This window comes from Pimephales promelas, chromosome 14 (assembly GCF_988280905.1).
Source record: "Pimephales promelas chromosome 14, fPimPro1.hap1.1, whole genome shotgun sequence".
NCBI classification, from domain to species: Eukaryota; Metazoa; Chordata; class Actinopteri; order Cypriniformes; family Leuciscidae; genus Pimephales; species Pimephales promelas.
This window is the reverse complement of record NC_142782.1, coordinates 26,754,872-26,777,912: the sequence shown is the minus strand read 5'-3', so window position 1 is coordinate 26,777,912 and position 23,041 is coordinate 26,754,872.

The window sequence follows — 23,041 nt, the reverse complement described above, 5'->3', positions numbered from 1 at the left end:
AGAGAGCCCAGCTGCGGCCGAGAGAGAGAGAGAGAGAGATGGGGGGGGGGGGGGGGGGGGGGGGGGATGAGGTGTGGGAGGGTGAAATGCACTGTTTTTTCTTTAACAAAAAAGGCATGTGTGTGTTCCAAAAAACATTACTCCCAGGGAAGAGGGTAGGACAGAGAGATTCAAGCTTTTTTTTTTCTGCATAAATAGCACTTTGAAGTGGGCGACAGAGGCTTGGGGGCCACTGCATATGCAAACAGCTTCAGTGTCAAAGTTACAGAGCAGCTTTGGGTAGAACTTCTGCTCCCCCGAGGCCTTGCTAAACTGCATGACTGGTGTCTCACCTCTCTCCAGTTTTACTGTACCATATTGTCATCTCTCAAAGAAGTCATATTTCATTTTACTCCAGTATTAAAACAAACAAGTAATACGTTATCATTTGCATAAAGAAAATGATGCCGGTTTTAGGCGTACAATCATACTACTTTTTTTTATCATTATTATTATTATATTGCATTTTGAATTAATTTCCATAACAATTAAGCATATATATCAACCACAATGACATTGTTGTAATATTAAACATTCACATTGTCATTATTTTAATGCAGTAATCAAGAATACTGGTTGTCAGCATAGTTTATTAGGCACAAGACTGTTGTGTTTTTGTTTTTGTTGGTAAAACAGAAGATCACAAAGAAGTTATTATAGAATATTACATTTCAGAATTAATTTGGACCGTTTTGTATTTTTTCTCCACATATGAAAATGTCTCCAGTTACGACTGTAACCCTAGTTCCCTAAAAAAGGGAGCGAGACACTGCATCTTAGATTGATGCTATGAAACAGTGTTAAACGGCAATTTATTGGCCGACGACGGTCCATGATGTCACAAGCGAACATGGCAACAACTCTTTTGTCTGAAGGAGATGGAACACGAAATACTTTTTTATTTTTTTTGGAAAATGTTACTTTTACTTCTACATTCCAGTGTAAAAAGTAAGATAGTAATCCCATATTTTAGTATTAATTATTGTAAAATAAATCATATTTAGGCCAAGACTGTCAGTTATTTGTGAAGTAGGCCTAAATCTGCTGTAAAAAGGCGAGCTGAATGCTTGAATGCGGACATGTCCCATGCCCTATGGCGATTTTAGGTCAAATAAAATTATGAAAATTAATATCCTGCCATCCAGCTAATATCCAGTATCAGTTAATATCCCAATATCACCTCAATTTCACATGATCTTCACTGGCTTCCTGTGGCTCACCATTATATATTCAATGTTCTCCTTCTCACTTTTAAATCTCTGCACGGCTTGGCTCCCCCCTATCTCTGTAACCTGCTCCACCCCTACACCCTGACTCGCTCTCTACGATCCTCTGACTCTAGCCTCCTCGTCGTCCCTCAGCATCACCTTGCTTCAATGGGAGGCAGAGATCATTCAGGGTTGTTGCACTCAAAATGTGGAAATCTCTCCCTCGATCGCTCTGTTCTGTTAATACTATTTCTGAATTCAAATCCAACTCACTCATGTTCTGAATGTCATAATTCTTGAGTTGTACTGCATTATGTTTTTTTTTCATGTATTCTGCTGGGTGCCGCCCCATTCCTAATTTCTAATTTTCAGTACTTACACTCTCATCTTCCTACTGTTGTTTTGTCTGCTGTCTTTGTCCACTGCCTTTATTGTTGCTTGTTCATTGTAAACATATATGGAAAGGCGCCATATATATGAAGAGTTCAGATGCAAAAGCCTCTAAGTGCCATTTGAAATTTTCTTCTAGAATGATCATTTTTATCAAGCTTGTATATTTAAGTTCAGTAATTTCACTTAAATGGCAATGATAATTACCTATTAATTGTTATTTAAGTGAAATTACTGAACTTAAATATACAACTTTGATAAAAATCATCATTAAAGAAGAAAATTTCAAATGGCATTTAGAGGCTTTTGCATCTGAACTCTTCATATATAAAACATATTATTATTTTTATTATCATGTATCTTCCCCGCAGTTGTAGCAGTTTCAAATGGTATAAAACTAGCATGTTTGCACTGCATTCATAGAGCTCATGCAACATCTGTGCATTGTTTTGTAGCAACATATTTAGCTACACAAATTTATTTTCCTCATACTTTGAAATACTATGATATTTGTTTATTATTTTACTTGTTTGCACACTTGAAATATCAATAACTTAAACTGATATTTTAGTATGTATATAGACACGTGTGTTTATATATATATATATATATATATATATACTTGGTTCATTGATCAATACTTTTAAAAAAATATTTTTTTCTATGTAGGTGGTAGGTAGTAGAGCACTATATAGTGAGCTCACCAACATAATAGAAACACCACTTTCGGACACTACTCGATCGTCTCTCGCCGCCGTTGATTACGTCATTGCTGTCGCCCGTCCGCCATTTTTATCAGCGCAATGCATGATGGTATGTAGGGCTTGGGTTAGTGACCATCGGTTGTACACTACTTTTCAAAATGCATTCTGGGATACATTGAGTGGACTATATAGGGTATAATAATCACTATACATTCGGACAGCACTACAAAATAGCGAGCTCACTATATAGTCCACTAAATAGTGAGTAGTGGGAGATTTCGGACACAGCCAATGTGTGTATCTGACATTGCCAGAGAGGGTAAAAGTGCATTAAGACAGGGGAGGCATGTATCACCCTGTGGCAATGGAGAGCAAATCTCAGTGTTTATTTACACCTCAGCGTCACACATACACGCACCGCAGATGCACACAAGGTTGTATTTCGCAACCACATGAATAAGAGCCAAGCCGAAACAATGGCTGGCTGGACCAAAGTTAATTACCCACATAAGACCAGCGCTGACCTCACTCAAACTGCCTACAGCCAGAATAAAGTGAACTCACTCGTACTTACAGCACACACACACACACACATACTATACAACATCAGCCTTGCTCTCTTGAACTCAGGGCAGAAAGTCTTCTCCATTGACTCCCAGAGTGTAATAAACACATAAACTCACTGCTGCAAACAAACAGATCTGCTCTGTGAGAAACAAGATAGGCCACTTAGAACTCTGATCTGTGCTAAAAGCAGGTTTACCTTTTTATGGTTAGTTTTATGGTAGAGTTGCACCAATGTATCAGAATTTTTATCAATTTAAAACCATCGGGATATCGGCCGATGCTGGTTTTGATTAATTAACTGTGTGAAGGCACCGATTTGTATAATGTCATTTGCATAATCCAACGTTTTTTTCAAGGCAAAATAATGAAACGCTTACCAAAACAAAATGAAACCTGCACGAAATTTAGCTGGGCTTGACAATATGGTCTGCTCTGTGCCATCGTGAATGACCCTCGGGACAATTGACGGAACTGTCACATTCCCGATCAGGGCTGCGTTTCCCGAAAGCATCGTTAGCCAACTATGGTCACAAGTTCCGTCGTTAACAGCATAGTTCAACGATTCAGTGTTTCCCGAAACCATCGTTCCAACGAACATTCGCAAACAGCATCGCAAAGTTGTGTGGTTTGAACGACAGCTCTCGACCTGTGGTTAGAGGCATCGTTTCTATATTGCATGACATTTGGAGGTAATAAATCCTTATCTTGAGCAAAATAAGAAAGCTGACATTCAGTATAAGTGCAGTCTTTTATTTAGAATACATACAAATGGAATTTACGTCTTTTAGTTTTTCAAAAGATTTAAAGTAACGTGTTTGAAGAGTGCGCTGAAGATTTTTTTAATCCAAAAATCGTACATATTGTAATTTTAATTGCATTTAATGTACACTTTTAGTGTATTTCAATTCTTTTCAAATTATATTTCGTACAGTGTTTTTAACTTCTTGCGGATAATATAATGACATTTACACTTTTTAAAATGCACTGACAATGTCAATTTAAAGTTTTACTTCAAAGTATTATTATAAATCATTGTTTACTTTATTACTAATAACATTACATTCAGTTTTCATGCATAATCTTTTAAAGTATATTATTTCCATAAGTACTCTCTTAAAAGTATGTATTTCATTTTCAGAAGTGCTAGCATTTGCCTCAATAGCAGCAACCATGTTTTCGCTGTTTGTGTTGTTTTCAAACTCCTCTACTTTCCATCATCAGCTCATCACAAGTAACTGATATTGAACATCTGTTTAGTAAGCAACTAGTTACCATCTGTAAAAATGGTAGTAGCTAGTTTTAAATAGTTATAGCTGGTCGAAGCTAGTAGTTTATAGTCATCACCTGGTCCAATCTTAGTTAATTAGCTGATGGGGATAAGGTAAACCTGGTTAAAGCTGTAGACCACATTGGCTAAGCAGGTGGGGATCTAGTTGAGCTGGTTAACTTGACTACCTTAGGTTGCTCTGACCTGGTTTCTCCACCAGGGGTGCTCATGTTCTCCTTCCAAAGACAGTCAATTTAACATCCTGCTCTGTGGCCTGGTGTCTGGCAAGGCCCGTTGTTAGCGACACATTCTTGGAAGATTTGAATTTAGATTTACACTAAATTGATGCACTAAGGGAGTCCATAACCATATTAAACCCAGTAAATCAAACATGAAAATATGATACTGATGTCTTCACAGCTCCCTTGAAGGGTCAGTCCATTGGTACAATGAAATCACTGCACTTTTTTGTGAACCTTGAACCCGTGAGTCACACCGACACAAACATCCTGATTGCTGTAATGTAGGTTACACTACTAGGCCAGATATGCCATTGAACAGGTGGTGTGTTTGTCAAGGGTGTGTGTGTGTGTAAAATGATTCATGCTGACTCAAAGTTTGAGCAGCAGACAGAGGGGCTGGCATCTTGAGGAGGTTTATCAGAAACCGTTCTATGTACCTACTGAATTAACCCTGAGTCACAAAGCAGGCTGGTATTGGGACAGAGCCATAAAAGAGCCATCTGATAAGCTTTAATAAAATCTAGACTGCATGGGCCCTGGAAAAGACGGCCTGCTCCACACAAACAGCTGAGAGGGCCAGCTATAAATTAGGGTGTACACACACTATGCGAACCGACCCCAAAAGTCTGGTTCGTTTGACAAGTGTAATCACTTAACTATCCCTGGCCCGCTTGGAAGAGGTGTGCCAGATCACGGTTCAGTTGGGCTTGGAATTGCATTACGTATGTAATGTGTTCGCCAACCTTCCCGGAGCACGGAACAACTTCCACTTTTGTGTGTGCTACTGTCTGCATTATGCCAGAAAACATCTATTACTACTCGCTCGGATAGTATCTTTTCAATTAACTCGAGTATATTTAGGTTTAAAATAAAGCTGTACATTTCTCCATCAAAGTCAGCTGCCTCCGCAATCTTTTGATACGTGTTGTACAATCAAGTGAAAATCGCCGCGCGGCATTAAAGGGGTCATGAACTGGCTATTTCAATTTTCTTATATTGTTGTCTGAGGTCAACTTATGTCGTTCGCTTGGTTTTTGCATTCAAAAACATCAAAATGAATAAGTAATAGGCTATTTTCTACCCTAGTTTTGAGCCTAGCTGAAAAACGCTCAGTCTCACACTGATGATTTGAAAGTAAACGCCCACTGCTGTGAGTGGATAACAGTTTTGCATATTATAATGAGTTTCAACTCAACCGTCGATGCACGCCAATATAGACGGCACAGCACCGTTCTTTAATCTTAATCGGTCTGCAAATCCAGTCTTGTTAACAAAACAATCCTCAATCCAGTTTGTCATCACGAGGTAGGCCTATGATGCTAAAAATTTAGATTTGCATGACGTGAAAAAAATACATCTTAAAATATATTCAAATAGAAAACAATTATTTAAATTGTAATATTTAACAATATTTTACTATGTTTTACTATTTTACTATGTTTTATGTTTTACTATATCTTTGTAAAAATAAATAAGCATTTATAGGCTTGAAGGAGATCCATTGGTTATTTTGGCAGGAACTGTGTTTACAACGGTTACATTTTAATTGTACCTTTCATCAGGTTACAATAATGCTGTTTGTATTTCTTCCTAAATGTTTGCTGTCATCAATGATCAGAGCACAACCACAGTGTTTAAAGCATGATTCATTCATTGTGAATGAACACTTACACACGCAATTCTCTTTTATTCTCTCCAGTTACAGTTTTGCAATCCTTAAGAATATGACTTAAGATTTCCATTACGCTGAGTGAAACCCATTTTCCTTTTCTACTTTTCCCAAATTCATCAGACTGCACAGTTTTGAGCAACATAAATAAATAATTGATCCATGTCAGTGATTCCAAAACAAAGCAATGGATTTAAACATAAAATGGGATTGCCAAAGTTTATTATCATTCACACACACTCCATTTCTTCAAAGGGCGGTTTGTTTTCTTGTCTACAGATGATGTGAATTATCATGCATCATTCCATTGTTTAATAACTTTTCTTTAGACATTTATTTATCATTATTTCCAATGGATTTTCTTTGTAGTGCACAATATAAATCATATATAGTGTATAAATGGTACAAGTAAGGCAGTCTACTATTCCCGACCATAGATCTTCTCTCTCTCTCTCCCTCTCTCTCGGAGCTGGTCGATCTGTTTGGAGGCAGGCGGTTGCCATGGTGCGGTTGCCATGCGGCTGGTGTCTGACTCAAACAGGCCCACACACTGTCAGTAGGAGGACAAGAGGTGAATCACTATGCTGGACGTGTGTGATGGAGGCCACCATGCTGTTCACAGCTCCATCTGCACTACACTGTTTCTGATCAATCCTGCCATATTCTTATATCTATATTGCAACGATATGTAATATCTGTCCCCCATTAGCTTAACACTAACGGTCTAGCAAGCCTATTAGTGGATTGTGGCAGGGAATTCATTTACTGAACAATGCGTTCAGTAAATGAATTCCCTGCCAAAATTTGGCCATTTACACTGACACTGTAGTGTCAAGTTTTACTGTATTGTGAATCATTGTTAAGTTTTTTTTTTATGGTAAAGTGATATATGGTGCTGACACTGTTGAGTGAAGTTGCGTTTATGAGGTCAAGAGCTGTAAAGTTGACAGTGTCACGTTATGGGTTTTAACAGTTGAAACATAATATTCACTTTCCTTGAAAATAGAAGTACTACTGGAATAGTACTTTAATGATACTGTATGTCAAGATTGTAGAATCATTCACATTTCACAGATACTGTAATATGATACACGTTGTCCCTTGACCTAAAAAAATAAGCATTAGAGATGCATGTTTTCTTTTTCTTTTTTGAGAACTATAGACATACTGTAGGTTAGATAAACATCTGTTTCCTCCCTAAAAAATTAACATTTTAGACTGTTTTACTTGAGATGTCTTCAGATGGATAGATAGATAGATAGATAGATAGATAGATAGATAGATAGATAGATAGATAGATAGATAGATAGATAGATAGATAGATAGATAGATAGATAGATAGATAGTACCCTGTCTGCTAGTAATTTGTGGGCCACTATTACCTAAAACTGTGGTTATGCAAATTGTCTGGTTCTCACTACTTTGAGGAAAGATTTGTTTTACCAATATTTATGTTATATCAGTCATTCATCTAGAGCTCGGCTAATGTTAATGTATAGGCTACATTGCATACATGCATCACTGAGAAACGTCCTGCTCGAGTCGTCCTTGCGATGGAGGTTCGGCCTTCTTCCAATATTTCATTATCGGACCCGCGCTTGCATTGATATGTAAAATCGACGTCATTGTTACTGTGTTTAGTTTACGGTGAAGCCTCGCACTTGACACGCGGAGCTGACGTTGTAATGGTAATGGCCGTTTTTGTTTTCAACCAATCACAACAGGCTGAGCAGAGTAGTACGCAAAATGAGGGGATTTTGAGGGACTGATTAATATGAAGAGTCGTTTGAGAATCGTTAAAAATGTGATGTGCAAATATATATTATGAAGAAATTAACGTTTTTTGATCTTTGATACATGTAACCCTGTTGTAGGAGACTCCATAACAACATTAGGAATTTTTTTTTTTTTAACCTTTATTTATCCAGGTAAAATGGAGGTAAAATAGCATAATGCGGGCACTTTAAGAAAATATGATCAAACAAATCGTTTTAGTCTTTAATTTATGGCAAATGTAAGTTTACTGGTACTCAAACAGTTTGTCCCAATCTAGCTTCTAAGGTGATGATAATTTCGTATAGATGCGGAAACCTTTCTGCTATATGTATTTTATTTTGATCTGTGTAAATTTCATTAATGTTGTTATTTAATGTTTACTGGTTAAAACTAATTTGAAGGCGGACGATCAACATTTCTAAAGGTAAGCTGGTCCTTTTTTATGGACCATCTGTTGATAAAGAAAAGAGTTTTCAAGCTCTATTCAAACACTATTCATAGAAAGTTCCAGTAACACAACTTCAGCGCCTCCAACTATCCAAACCAGTCTCTCTCTAAAGTTTTTCAGCTCATATGTGGTTGTAAGAGTAATTTAGGAACAAGTTGGTGGTTTAAATTCTCTGTGTGGCATGCTAAAATGTTGGAGGAGAGGCCATCTGTCTGCTCTGTTTATTTTGATACTCCTTCATGCTGTAAGATTGAGTCAGTCTCACGTAGGATGGAAAGAACGGAAAGGAGGAGAGTCATACTGCACTGATCGTAACTCACTGTGGAGGTGCACCTGCAGGGTCTGTGTGTAAAACTGTTGACTCATGGGTAAAACATCCAGTCATACGCTGGTTATGATGCATGAGCGCTTTTACACTGACAGAGCAAAGAAAAGGCGTCAATTTTGGAAGACCATCAGCTGTTGCTTTGGATTTTAGGATTTTCTTCTGAATCCCACCCCTCTGGCTCATGAAGTGACATATTAAGTGTTCCAAATTCTTTCTCGGGATGTAGATTTGTCCAAGGATGATATCATGCGCTCTTGGGTGAACTAGTACAATGAATTATGCACTCAGTGTCTTGTGTAGCACTAAAGTAGGATGACCAAGCAATCCTTTTTTTTTTTTTTTTAAATAATGAATGTGCTAGATTTTCCTTCAGAAATCATTATAATAAGCTGATTTGGTTATCAATTGTTGTTGTTAACTGCAAATACATGCATAGTAAGTGCACATGATGTAAATAATTTAGCCGAAATTATAAGTTGAAATATTAAAGAGAAGCTTTTGTAACCTACATGCTATTGGAAGAAGATGAACAGTGGTTTGCTTGATTTGTGGTCTTCTCATTTGGAGCTGTGGGATGGGCTATTATCTAAGCTTTTAGCTTTCAAAATTCCCGTAAGTTACGAAAGCAGCACTGGCCAGACGTACAGCAGACATAACAAGGTCTGGATGGGTGAAACTGTTTACATTCTGATCCCAAACAGGATGCACTGGTGTCCTCGCTCTTTCCATCTCTCTTTCTCTCTCAAATGTCTGCTTGACAGCAAGTCAAGACTTTGTTGCAATATAATCTATTCAACTCTTTAACATAAGTACCACTTTTCAACGTTTAAGCTTGAAAATGACATGCGCTTAATACATGTAACTTGGTGCTATACTGTAAGTTATGGAAATATATGGAAAATGCATTAATAATCCTGCAGCAGCACAGAAAACTTGAAAACTATATCGTCATGTGAGATTTTCCTCTGACTGTACACTCTGAAAAAATGCTGGGTTGTTTTAACCCAAATTTGGGTCAAATATGGACAAACCAAAATGTTGAATTAAAAAAATGCAATTTATACATTTAACCCAACAGATGGGTTTGTCCATATTTGACCCAAAATTGGGTTAAAACAACCCAGAATTTTTTAGAGTGTATGGATTCTGTTTTTAGTACCAACAGACCAAAGAAAAACACACCAGACAGACAGACAAGGCCTCCTTGTGTGCTTATGTTTTTTTACTCTTGTATTTCTCCATTCCCTTTCCCTCTTATCTCACTCTAACTTTCCACACTTTTCTCCATCGCCTCAATTTCCCCTCCTTCACCCTCTGTTTACATTCTGCCTGTCCCGTCCTTTCCGTTCCATCATCCAGTGTCTTCCCATAGCTCCAGTTACGTTAATCCATGGTGACGTCCGTGTTCAGCAGGAGCCCCAGATGCCTGAGAGCTGCACTTGAGCTCTAGAGCTCTTCATTGGGCTCCAGTCTCTCCTCCTCCTGCCCCCCTCAAAACACATCCGGCCACAGGACACAAATAACTACATGCAGCTCTCAGTAATGATACATAGTGGACCCAAAGCTGGAATTACAGCAAGGGGGGGAATTGTGCCCTCTGCTCCCCTGCTGGGCCTGTCTCTCCGAGTGAGGAGTAGTTCGGAAATCTGAAACAGAGAGAAGCAGGGGAAAAGAGATAGACAAACAGATACAAATTATCTCCACCACTCTTCATCGACCCTCCACATCTCTCATTCTAGATATTTCTTAGACCACAGAGGAGATTTTGCACACAAAACAACATTCACGTGCAGTGTTGTGCAGTAAAGTCAAGGCCAACAAACAAATGGAACATTTTCATTCAGGTTGATGACTTATGCCACTTGGACATTAAATTCACACAACACTAGATGTTTACACTGTAAAAAATAAATTGAACATTTGGTACAATTTAACGTATGAAAATGTGCAATTTTTTATAACTTTATTTTCTAATAGACTATTATATATTTATAATTCTAACTATAGTTGTATAAAGTGCATATAGCCCAATTGCACAATGTCTTTTTGTTGAAGGATCTTTACAACAGCTCAGTTGCAGTGTGTGTTTGTGGAAACCCGAAGTCAGAATTAAACAGGACTGAATGGGTGAGAATGTTGGTTTTCAGGGTGCTGCTGGGGTTTTAATGACTGTTTTTGTGCAATGCCTGGCAGTGCTCGGTGTTCTCAGGTGGAGTTTAACCAGCCTTGTGTCACAGCAGAAAGGTTTTTGGAGACAGGTGGTGTGGGATGGAGGTGTTCTATCCCTGTTTCCTCGAGAACAGAGAAGCCCTGTGTTTCAGCAGCATCTGGACAAAATCAAACTAGGCCATACAGTGAGAGACCAAGGGCCTGAGAGAGAGAGAGAGAGAGAGAGCGAGGCCTCCACTTCCTTACAAATGGCTGCCGCCTTGCCACGGCCACTGCAGGTAAATAGTTCAACAGGAAATTGAATTATAAGGGGCAGAAATCATTGCCGTGTGACTAAACGCACCACCATGTTTTGTCTGCAGATGTATTAAAAAGCGTGGCAGAACATGTTTTTGGACAGTCAGTGAGAAATTTCAGACTGACATGTTAGCTTTATTCCAAGGCAGACGTCGATTGTTTAATGATTTCCCAAACATGGTCTCGCATAGCAGATTAATTGCGCTGATTTTTTGGCTCTGCGCTGTACCACATAAAGAGAAGGAGACATTTTCCCACAGTCTTGTATAACTCCGGCCTATACAATTTCCACATGACAGCTACATGTGAGAGGCCTATCATTAAGCCAAGCACTATTTCCATGTTCTCTGTCTCTAAATGTCAACATCTTTGGATTCTTAAGGCAGCTCTTTAACAATGACAGCTGTCAAATCTTTACGAATTAGAGTGTCACGTACTGCCTCCTGTTTGTCTCCTCCTGTTGTCATGGAGACCGAGATTTTTTCATTCTTTGGAAGGTTTCCTGAGCACATCATGTGAAAATTATAGATATTTTTTAGCAACACAGGAACTATTGCATTGCATAGTGTTTATATAAGTGAATCAACAGTCCAGAGATAATTGTACATATCTATATAATGTGTTTAAGACATTTTTCAGGTTGTCATTCACCATTCTACCTCTTTATGCCTTCCTTAAAGGAATTATTGACCCAAAAATACATTTTGACATAATTTACTCACCCTCATGCCATTCCAACCTGTATTTTTCTTTCTGTGGAATACTAAAGAAGATATTTTGAAGAATGTTTCAAAAGCAAAACATATTGTCCATACAGGACGATACAAGTCATGGGTTCCAAAACACCATTTGAACTTGACATGGATTAACATATGGAAACATTTTTTTAAATTAGAGAAGAAAAGAAAGAAAGTCACACAAGTTTGGACTGAGATGAGGGTGAGTAATTTACAGTTACATTTGCGTTGGACCTAAAATTGTTAAATTGTTTGTTTTGCTAATAATAATACAATTTCCATAAAATGGGATGAAGGCACGTCCTGCAAGTTGATGGATTGATTTGTAAAATACCACAGAGTTTGATTGGATGCATAGCCTGTGATCTTCTCCATTTAAAAAGCTGATAACTATAGATTGTTGCCCTTGGTGTGAACTGGCCTTTTAGTCTGCTTATTTTCTGTCTACAATTATATGGTTGGTTGCGTTTTATTGGCATTGTTTATGCGACTCAGTTTGGGAAACGACTGTGTCAGAGTCTGCTGGCGCTGTTCATTCAACTTTTGTTTCAAAGGAGCAAGGAAAACTTATTTCTAAACTTTCTGAATAAGGTGGTGTATTTCTTAACAGCCAGGCAGACATTAGTTATTCAGAGAGTAGAAAGGGTTGTCCTATCCTTGACTTGTGTGAGCCCTTTTCCTGAATACTGAATGAAAATGGAAGCGCATTTGCCTAATCAGCAGAAATCAGACCGTGTTCACCCACAGCTGCTGCGCGCTGAATGCAGAAGAGACCAGACTGGGTTCGCTCGCCTTTAAATCAAAGCAAAGTAAGACGCTTTTGTCTTTTGTATGTCTTTCAGCCCTCTGGCTGGCTCACTTTAATCTGATAACCTGATCAAGACCTGCCTCTCACTTTAATGGAAGACTTGGATCATCTCCCAAGGCACCCTGGGATTTGTAGTCAGCACTCTTTGACATCGTCTTTGAAAGTTGCTGTTGTCCCCAGACTTCCTCTGCACGGTAACAGGATGAGGTTAATGAATAGCAAAGTGAATTAGTCCCAGTGGATACGGATTCCCTATTGGGTTGCTTCTCTCTTTCTCTCTTCCTCGCTCACACACAAGCAGAAACACCTTCTCTTTTGTACCACTCAACTGTGCAGTAGATTGAGACACGTTGTGGTCCCAAAGAGGCTGATTACTCTAGCTGTAACCCAGGAGATGACTCCTGTCCTTGGCCAGGAAACCAGGATGGGAGAAGTGACAGGAAGTTGGGAAGGGGGCCACTAGCTAATTAATTACAAGTGAGCTTGTGGGAATATGGAGCCTAAATGCAAGTCATCTCCCTAGATGAGTTTGTGTATGTGCGAGAGAAGTGTGTGTTAACACACCGGTCCCTGTGAAGGGATGCAGTTAACAGTTTGAGCCCAGGGCACCTTGCAAACCAGTGGCTGAGGGGGTTCCGGAGCAAAGCTGTGCTCTGTAAATGATGCAGATGCCAGATGTACCACAGCTTGCTTCCTGTTTAACCTTATTCTCGTGACGTCCTTAATGCTTTATAATCTTATCTTGATAGTTAACCCTCCGCTGGCAGAGTTTTCAAATGAACGTAAAAATATTAAACATGTGCTTTTCTTTAAATGTAGATTTGTTAATAATTCAGATATTGTTGTTGGGGCTATAGAATTCAGAAACCCCTGTTATTACAGACACTGATGGCCATTAAATGAACTGCAGTCTTAACTCGTGCACATGTAAGATGCGAGTACAAACATGATTCAATGCCATGATTTGCTCATGGTGAAGAAATGTATTGTTCTTTGCTATGAAGATCCAATTACCTTTGCAGCGATACGCTGTTAACGAACATCCCGACGCTGTCCATGCTGTTGAGAGCGACGTTTATTTGAATATGCAGCCTTTCCTCTCGCTAACAAAATAAACACAACAAAAATGACAGTGGTGAGAAAACAGCTGTTAAGAAAGCATCTGATCATAGCTAATTTTTTTCACCAAGTCCGGCATTATGCATTATGTCGGCATTATGTTGACAGAAGAGGTAATTAAAATTACACGTATGATAGTTTTATTATATAGTATATATTTGTTATTATAGACTATATAGATCTGGCTATGTGAGACTATTTTAAATTAATTCCACTTCTTTTCATGACACATTGACATTACAGAATAGCTATTTTGCCATTATTGCCATTATTCATGAGTAAACATCACATCCTTTCATCACATGTCCTTCACGTAAAAATCAGTCTACAGGATTTCATTTACAACATAAGATGTCAGGGAAGGTTTTATTTCTTTATAAGCTGTTCATTGGCAATAAAAAAGAGACAATACATGAATATTCTTACATATAGCTTCTTTAACAGTTATATATTTTAAAATATTTACTAAATATATTTGTAAATATGTTAATGTATGTGCTTTACTGCATTAAAAATCCCTTTTTAAACAATTATATTTTTACTATACACATGTTCAAATGGCAATTGATGGTGGTATTGCAGTTTACGGTAGATTGACTTCCATAGTAGGAAAAAAATAGTATGGAAGTCAATGGCTATTGTCAACTCTACAGTTACCAACAACTTGAGGGTGAGTAAATGCTGACAGAATTCACTTTTTTTTTTTTTTGGGTGAACTTAAGCAACAAAATCCTATTTTCTTGGGTTGGCCAAAAGTTGAAAAAAAAAAAATCAATGAATGCATTATCAGGAAAATGTTAAATTTTAATAAATGAAAATCTAAAAGCTCCACTGTATTAATCTGCTCTATTGCTTTGTGAAGACTAAACAAATGAAGTTGGCTCTGAGTTTATTAGATTCATTTCTGTTCATATGCTCTGTGGAAGCTTTTAAAAGTAAAATAGAGGCCTATATCTTTCCTAATTTCGAGAAAGGCGGTCCTTGGCACATACAAATAAATACATGTGTACACACACAGAGATGGATTTTATGCAGACTGCCACACTAGTCCTTGGCGCACAGTTCTAATACAGTACATGCATGCTCGAAGGCTTGTCACTCTTCTTGTTGTGGTTGGGGTCTCAGAGTGTGCTTTGATGAGAGTTAATCTTCTGATTCTCACACACATACGCTCCTCAAATCTCTACTATACAGCCTCCTGCTGTGGCACCAGACTGTGTGTGTGTGTTTATGTGGTTGTATGCAGGTGTCTGCTGTCTCTACAGGTGTTTCATTGAGTGATTTAAACTGCAGGATAAAGTTAAATAGTTTTTTACAACTTAAAAAGTTTTAAACCTCAACTAAACAAAAACTCAAGATATTATTAGTGACCCAGTGGTCAACATGATATACAAGTCATATATACATGATATACATGATATTCACACAAGTCACATATATTATCGTTCAATAGTTTGTAGTCAGTAAGCTTTAAAAAATACAAATAATTAAAGGGGTCATAACTGTCACAGTCCTTGTCTGCACCAGTCTGTCTTGTCATCAGCACTACACTTCCCAGGATCCTCTTGTCTCCACTCCTGAACTCACTCCCGCAATCACCCAGCTGTACATCGTCTTCATCATCTGTGTCATCTGTTTTCTCCTCGTTATGTTTGATTCCTGCTTGTCCAGCGGTGGAGCAGGCTGAAGACAAGAGACAAGAGGATCCTGGTAAGTGTAGTGCTGATGACAAGACAGACTGGTGCAGACAAGGACTGTGACAATAACAAGAGAAATCAATTTGAGATAAGTATTTATTCCATTAAATCATCCTGCAAATCCCATAGCTTAAACATCCTCCTACATTTGCAAATGAGTCATGACTTCCTCCTGAGCGAGACGAATAGTTATACATCTTCGCACCAATTGCACCATAAGCCCATACAGTGGCTTAAACGGTGTCAAAAGCAAATAGAACGCATTATAATCACTGACTCTGTCTACACTGGATACAGTATACAGATATACTAACAGTGGCCATTTACTTACAAGCCTTTTAGGAGCCGTCCCTCAATCCACTGGGGTCAACTTTTATTTGTGTTCACTCTCAATAACAAAAAAACTTTGTGCTTTGTGCTTGAAAAAAATCAGGTTGCGCTTTCTGCGTCTCAGTCTCTGTAATCCTATTTCTGAAATGCGTCACAAAAATTAGCCGTCACTCAGCATATGCTTGCCTCACCTCGATAAACAAAGCACCAAGCTTCATCATTTTCCTTGCTTTTTGTTGTGTTTTGGGAGAAGGCACGCTGTGAGAAATAGATATTTCTAATAGATAGATAGATTTTATTTGTCCTTGAGAGGAAATTTGTTTAAAGGCCCTCTGAAGCGAAGTGATGCTTTTGTGTAAGAAAAAAATCTATATTTAAAACGTTATTAGCTATAATAACCTCCTGACTTTTACTTCTATTCAAACTGTTTTTCACCGAGAGAGTCATTTCAGATAGAGGGTCAGCATGAAGGTTAAAAATAACTTTTTTTTTTTCACATACATAATTATTTTGTGTGTGTGTGTGTTTGAAAAAAAAGACTTTATTAAAGGGTAACTAAACCCCTGGTCAGAGCCTGACTCCACCCCCTGGCAATATTTGAAAAATGCTGGAAAATTGGGCAGAGCCCAGCGGAGGGGGGTGTGCACCTGAGACACATCTCTTTGTATGGAACTTGCCTATGTCACCAACAACCGCTGTGTCACGTACTACCGCAAACATCCAATAGGAAAATTCAACTGCAGTAGCCACCGTTCAACCTGAAGAGGGCAGCACTAAGTTTGGTTTTACACCATATATTGTAGAAATAGAACACTTTATAAACAAATGCCAAAAAAGTTACTCGAATCAATGACTGGTATTAATAAAGATCCATTCTTACAGATCATTAACTAAAAAAAGTTGGTTAAGTGTTTAGTTACTCTTTAAAGGTAGGGTATGTGATTTGCAAAATGGCCACCAGATTAAACAATACCTTCTCTCCTCCAAAGCTGGCCTTGACTCCACCCATTTGAAAAAATTGGCCACGCAATCAAGCACGAGCGAAAACTCAGATGCATAAATACAATCGCTCACATCAGCTTCCTCCCCAAACAGGTTGTTTAGCTAGCTAGTTCTACATATGGCTGGGCTATAACGTTAGAACAGCTACAATTCTCAAGCCCATATCTTCAGTATAGACAGTTCTTGAAAATGATTGGCTGGAGTTTTTTTCGAGTCCTGGCCGTTCCTCAGATGATTAAATTGCTTAATTTTCATTTCAGTGCTTCTAATGTACAGCCAGTTACGAATAGGATTTCAAGTGATTTTGAAAAAATGGTCAAAAAAGAAAATCACATACCCCACGTTTAACATTAATTGAACCTCGAGGAGCATAAAAAAACTATTTTATGACCCCTTTAATACTATGGCACTAGTGATTGGAGTGGAAGACTACTAAAAATTCAGCATTGCCATCACAGGAATACATTACATTTTAAAGGTGCTCTAAGCGATGTTGGGTGGCGTCACTTCCTGTTGACATTCAAAGTTTTGTCAAATAAAACGGAGGCTAGCTAGACCCTCCCTCCTTCTCATCCGCGCACTAACCCCCGAAACCCCACCGCCCGCCAGATCCTTCTTGTCGGTTATTGGCTGGAACAGTTTGTTATGTTTCGTGGTGCAGGTTGACCTAGATTGTTTTTGTTGCCCTTTGGTGTCTACAGTGAGCATTTGTTACAGTGTGTTAAGGGGACAGGCAGCTAGCGGATAGTGCTGTATGTGACAAAAAAATGTTTTGGCGTAAAAGCGTGACATCGCTTAGAGCACCTTTAATATGTAATAAAAGAGTAAACAGTTCTTTTAAATTGACCCTTCGCTAAGCCACGCCCGAAAACCGCCAATGGCCAATCATGTCTTAGCAACCGTAACTATGCGCGGGAGGTCTGGCAAGCTTTCGAACGAGGGAAACATGCTGAAGCAGTGTGCGTATGGATTGTGCAAATCTGATACCGATATACTAAAAGTTTGGACGGGGGAGAGGAATTGTTTTCCTTCCAGAAAATCTAAAAAGCCAAGGGGAGAAATGATTGGCGTGATCTAGCATCTATGTGCGAGACCTATTCACAACTACTGGTAAATGTCGACATGCTTAACAAAAACACCTATTGCTTGGAAATATCGACGGTTCTTTGGTCATAATGATAACGTAAAATAAGACGATTAAAGAGACTAGACAAAGGCTCACTGACATACTTTAAAATATATTTCAGCATTTTATTAATCGACGTCCTACTAACGTTACCCCTTACTAAGTAACTTTACCCAATCCGATCGCGGCTCTTAGTGTTATTCCACAAGATTTATTGATAAGCTGTTTGATTTATAATTATTAATATTATTTTCACATACCCTGCTGTGTATGAATAGCTGTTCCTCAATGTGTGTGTTTCCCATTTGAACAGTCAGCGTATGAGGCGCTGCTGCTAGCGCTGGGACTATAACGTTAGGCTTTAACTTCAATTTTTAAGAAATTATTCTCTAATCAGTTGCATATAATGTCGTGAATATATCCCTCGAATGCATACTCTAGTCCCTTTTGTCTTGCTCTCTCAGATATTTCACTTGTTCACCGAAAATTACTAATTATCTCATTGGGAATGTCTGACACCGGGTGCATCCACACTATAATCGATGGGCCAGCCGCGAAAGCTTGACAGGCGTAGCAACAGTAACTAGGGAGGGCGGGGCTTAGCGAAGGGTCAATTGTAATAATATTTTACAATATTACTGTTTTACAGTTCTTTTAATAAAATAACTGCAGCCTTGCTAAGCATGAAAGACTTCTTTCCAAAACATTACGGTAGTGTAAATGCCATGGGAGCTCCAGAGCTGGCGAGGGCAGCAGTGAGGCGAATGCTGTTACATGAGTTCTTTAGGTTTGGCTAACAATGACCCTGTTTTCTCTGATGTGTCTGCAGCTTCTGGCAATCACATTCTGCCATGTGCCTGTTATTTACCGCTGCTAACATCTCTAGTCTATAATAATGGCCTGTTCTCCCTGTCTCGCTCAGTGTCTCTGTTTCTCAAGAGGGACTCTTCTTTTTCTACTATAAGCAAATGGAAAGAAACAGAAAGACACAGATCCATTTTCAGCTCTTCTCTGCTCCCTCTTCTTTATAATTCCCTGTGATAAGACGTAGACCATTCTGAATGGCCATTTCGAAAGGCAGAGTACATTTCAGGAGTCACTAACTAGAAGCAGATCAGAAGATCTGGTCACTATTTGATGTGTGACGGATTCAAACACAGCTCTGTGTATAGAGACTGGGCTTAGGGGCACTGGCTTAATAAAAAACCCAAAGTGGACCCCAAAGACATATTCACACATACACACTCTTTCCTTCATCATCGCAGCTCTCAATGTATCGGTAACAAGGTTGAAATCCCTCTCCAACCCTCTTGGTTTTTGGTCTGTGGATTAAGAAGCTCCTTCACCACAGCAGCCCATTCTTTAAAGGGTTAGTTCACCCAAAAATATAAAGTCTGTCATCATTTACTCACCCTCGTGTCATTCCAAACCTGTATGCATTTCTGTTGAACATAAAAGAAGACATTTTGTAGAATGCTGATAATCAAAGTTTTGTAGTATTTTTGTCCATTCAATGGAAACTCTTTGGTTACCAGCATTCTTCAAAATGACTTCTTTTGTGTTTTCATTTTTTTTTAAAGGTGTACTATCCCTTGAATCTCCTCGGAGAGGGACCTGTCAGTCTTGTGAAAAACACAATTACTGTAATTAGCATGTCAATTGATTATGCGTTCAGCCCTTCCACGCTGTCATAATTGATGCCAGCACAATATCTAATCGATTCCAAGATGAATGGGCGGCTGTGTCTCGTTACTGAAACGAAATTAATGCTAAATACATGCTGTCTGTTCTTGCAGCCGCTTTCAGGTCCTTTTGTGTCAACTGTCGGACAGATATACGGACTTCCTAAGTGCCGTGTAGAGCACTCTAGGACATTTTGTACTCATCCGTTACTCTATTTGTATGACAGCATAGGTGTTTCCTCTTTGTAGATTGTGACGACTTAATCTGTCTTTCTACAGCGCTTGATTTGAATGCAAACTGTTAGTTTCTTCTAAGAGATGTGCCATCACAGATGGCTCTCATTTTCTCCTCTCATCCCTTTGGCTCTTGGGAGGTGGATGCCTTCATTTAAGATGGACGGACAGCAAAAAAAAAAAAAAAAATAGAAAATGAGAATGATGTGTCCATGACCGTCTTGTCATTGTGTTCATTTAGGTCTTTTGAAAATGAACAATAGGAAAAGAAGGTTTGGTGTCGAGGGAGGGAGGGCTGGGGTGCCGTATCAAGGTTTCCTTCTTGTTCTGTCTGTCGAAGCTGTTTGAGAGCTGCCATCTCTGTCATTCGTATAAAATTAGGCCTTTTCAATATGAGTCAGGGTATATTGAAAGACAGCTGGAATCATTTTTGCTTGATTTCTGTTCCTGTGGGACAGTGGGTGGCGTGAATAAACTATCAGCGCTTTTAAAAAAGAAAAGAACAGGATAATGAAAGAAAACTAGCTAATGTCACTTCTTCCTGAGCCACCCTGTGAGTTCAGAGACTGAGTGTCAATGAAAAAGATTACTTTGGCTAGTAGATTTGATGTTAAATCAAATTGTACCCCTTAATGTGTTTTTCATTTAACTAAATAGCATAACTATATATTATCAAGGATTTGGACAATTGTAAGTCAAATGAATCAGAAAAAAAGTGTTTGGAGGTGTGAGCACTACCTCTTTCTCATGAAAATTCAAACCTTAATATATGTATGTATTTATATATACATACACACACACACAAACGTTACTTTTCTTTGTCCCCTAAAAAATACATATTAAATAAGGATATTTGTGGTACAAAAAAAGCATATACAGATATATAACTTTGCACAATTACTTAGCATTTAAATACAAAATAATTAGCAAAATCATCGTATGATCTGTCCTTTTAAAAGTCAAACTGAAATGTGGCATAAGACACAGCCTGCAGTCAGTACAAACACAGTCTGTCCAGCCTTGCAGTTCTTTAAAGGATGGATCAGCCTGGCAGATCACCATCGTTCTCTTCTGGAGCCACCACAGGGTCGCTCGCCACATCTGCCCTGATCACAGGAGGTTTGCCTGGGGCTACAGGCGGGTCAGAAGGATCTAGCTGGTACTGGGAGGGATAGCAGGCTTCCCTGGGGCCCAGGAAGGTCCGGTGAGTATCGGATCATAAGAGATACTCACAGATGCCAGCTTGTTCATGGAGGGGGCATATACTGCAACCACAACCCCCCTGGCATGACCATGGGCATTTTGACGGGGGCACTGAGCTGCTCCATCTGTTCCAGAGAATCGAGCTCTGTGTTCAGAGCAGAGAATGGAGCTTAACATGCCTATTCTGAGACATCAGATTCCATCCCTCTGTCTTGCATGGCAGAATGCCAGTTTAGCACCAGGCCTGACAGACAGACCGTGACCGAGGGCGATGTCCTATGCTACTCGTTCACATGAATCTGCTAACAAGTTCACAGAGCAGTGAGGATTAGTTCGCTGTTGATGGTGCTAAATTCATCTTTGTTGAAAAGGCAAATGGACAAGAATGAAATACAAAGTTTTGTCAAAAATTTGAAAGGAATTGTTCATCCAAAAACTAAAATCCTGGCATATATATATAGTCAAACTCATTTGACGCCTTTGTGAATAAATATTTTTGAAGAATATATGTTATTGAGACTAGCAATGTCTGATACGTAAATGATTATTTTTCAATAAATTGGTTGCTCTGCTTCACAAAACTGGACTGAATAATTCATTATGGAATCAGTTTGATCTTGTTTAATTATCCAGACTCACTGAAGTGGAAGATTGGAGAATACCTAACATTTTCTTATTATGGACTGGTTTTATATACAGCATATGTACATCTATTTTTCATTTATTGTATATAAAGCGACAAATGCATTATTTAAAGGGATAGTTCACTTTAAAATGAATTTTTGATATGTTTTAGTTTACCTCGAGGGCATCCAAGATGTCTTTGTTTCCGCAGTATTTTCAATTTTGATATTTTTAGGTCAAACCGTTGTTGTCTATCAGTCATATAATGGAGGTATATGGGGTCCACCTCAAAGAGCATGCGCAGAGAAATCCAAATTAAACATGATTTAATGACTTATGAATGTAAGTACACACACATTGATGGCCTAAGACACGAAAACGAGCGGTTTGTGTGAGAAAATGAACAGTATTTATATAGTTTTTACCTCTTGTAACCACAACCACGTCCAAGTGATCTGAAGGCACGGGCGATTTGGTCTGCGCATGCGTCGGAAGTGCTCGCTTGTGCGCGTACATCACTCATTGTTTACACAGAGATTTTGGAAGTTTTACCTTTCACTTTGAAGATCTAAACATATTTCGATATATCGAAATCGTCTTCCATTGCAATTTCCTGTTTATCTAAATATGAGGCTAAAAACTTAATGCGCCGTTTTAAAATAACATACACCCACACTAATCCATAATCCTACATAAACCTATCTGATAGTGTAAACTGTAGCAAATAAAAACAGTCGTAACCATTTTAGCTTGTTTTTGAACTCTTGTCTTTGAATTCTTTTGTCATGATTTGTCTTTCACGGGATTCATACCTGCGCTCACTCCATCACAAGTAGGCTACAATTCTGTACCAGCTGAGCTACGGAACCAGCTTAGCTACATCAGTATGACCGAAAATATAGAGCTGGTTACGTGATGCAAACCCCAAAATTAAGTGTGTAGAGGTCATAGTATGATTGTGCAAGGAGCCGCGTGAAAACAAGTCTTTATGGTGGGGGTGGTGATGGCGCAGTGGATAGGACATATGCCTTTGGTGTGAGATACCAAGGTTCGAATCCACTGTGAGACACCAATGTGTCCCTGAGCTAGACACTTAACCCCTAGTTGCTCCAGAGGCATGCAACCTCTGACATATATTGCAATTGTAAGTCGCTTTGGATAAAAGCGTCAGCTAAAATTGATAAAAATGAATAAAATCCAAAATCTGCCCCGTAATCATAATTGTGTGTGAAAACGATTAAAAGTGCCTCTCTAGTGTGCATTTCCGTTGGAACTTGCAGTCATGTGTACGTATTGGTACGTATTTTGCGTCTTGCAAAAATGTTGCCACAGGTAGGCTCAACACTATCTCACGACCAATTCGTACGAATTCGAC